The sequence below is a fragment of the Oreochromis aureus genome, linkage group 14 (genome assembly GCF_013358895.1).
Source record: "Oreochromis aureus strain Israel breed Guangdong linkage group 14, ZZ_aureus, whole genome shotgun sequence".
Classification (NCBI taxonomy): Eukaryota; Metazoa; Chordata; class Actinopteri; order Cichliformes; family Cichlidae; genus Oreochromis; species Oreochromis aureus.
Window position 1 is genome coordinate 21,339,543 of NC_052955.1, and position 1,755 is coordinate 21,341,297.

The window sequence follows — 1,755 nt, forward strand, 5'->3', positions numbered from 1 at the left end:
TGTTGCTTTTGTGTGTACTTGTATGATAAAGAAATAAGAGCAACTTAATTATGAGGCAGTTTTTTGCACTAAATTAGTAGGAAACTGGGAATTTTTCACTTGTTAGGCAAATTCCCTTGTTGAGGACTTTAACAACGGAGCCAAAAAATTTTCATAGATTCCTGACTGACAACTGTATAAAACAAAAACTACACACAATATTGTTATATCTACACAGCAAGAAGGTCCTGAGTTCAATTCCACCATCAGGCCAGGGCCTTTCTGTGTGGAGTTTGCAGGTTCTCCCTGGGTACTCCGGCTTCCTCCCACAGTCCAAAGACATGCAGTTAGTGGGGATAGGTTAATTGATTAATCTAAATTACCCATAGGTGTGAATGTGAGAGCAAATGGTTGTCTGTGTCTCTATGTGTTAGCCCTTTGACAGACTGGCAACCTGTCCAGGCCTCTCGCCCTATGACAGCTGGGATAGGCTCCAGCGCCCCCATCCATTCGCTTATGGAAGCGAATGGATGGGTCGCGATGGATGGATACACAGCACAGTCGTAAACTCCCCCTAATTTTGGTATGATCTGAGCTCAGGCACTAGGCGACTGAGCACAGCACTTACGCATGTGACCGTAAGTATATTTTTTTTCAATATTAAGTTTGTTTTTTTTTAAACAAAACTCAAAACACAGCCAAATAAATCTTTCAGTCATTTCTAACACCCCCCCCTCCCTATCCCACATGCATACTACCCTTTAGGGCAGGGGTATTAAACTAAAATTTGAGGAGGTCCAGTTGGAGAAAATCTTTTCAAGCAGAGGTCCGGGACATCATCAGAAGCAGCCTTTTTTTTTTTTTATATCAATATCTGAACGTATGAACAATAGACTGTCAAATCAATGAAAATACAAGTTAAAAACATTTCAACAAAATTTATTGTTAACACTGAAACACAGTAGCCCTACGTTAGATCTAGGGCTGCAGTTTAAAATGAATGAGAGAAAATAAATTGTGGGTGTCAAGAGTTTATTTTTAATAAGACATTCTTCAGGTTGAATAAAGACACTCAGACCGTTAGAATATAATAACAGCAACGTGCATGGGTGAGGCCTCTGGCGAGACCCCGTGCACGGGTGAGGACTCTGGCGAGACCCACACTGAGTGCAGGCAACAGTTCTTTATTTATAGGTTACATCGCGTATGCAAGTACATCACATTTCCTCTTTTACAAGTTCCTCTAAACCAATGGTTGTGTGTGTGGGTGTGTGTGTGTCACATGTGTGTCTGGCTGCTTCCTCTAGGAAACGTGGTGCACTTTTGAACTCTTGTGGTTTGGGTGCTGCATCTGTTTCCTGTTTAACTTATTTGTGTTGTAGAGTTAAATGTCAGCTTGCACAACAGTGGAAAAGTTCAGCAAACCTTGTGAAATATATGAACACTTCATGATATGCTTGTTAATGAAAAACAACGAATAAAAACACATAAAACATAAAATCTTACAACAGTGGGCTAAATTGTGCATCTTAAAACAAAGTGCTTAATTTCAGAAAGAAAATAGCAGCAGCTTGAGTTTCCCTTTTTCTTTACCTTTTACATCTCAACATTTTCAACAGATAACATCAAAACATCTGAACAATTTCACAGTTTCTCTTTCTTTCGCTCTTATATTCCACTTCCCCACTTTCTGTTGTTCAGTGAGAGAATTGAGCTTTAGTTTGACCTACCAGGATTTTAAATCTGGGCTGGAATGGTGTCAGGGCCATTCTCATA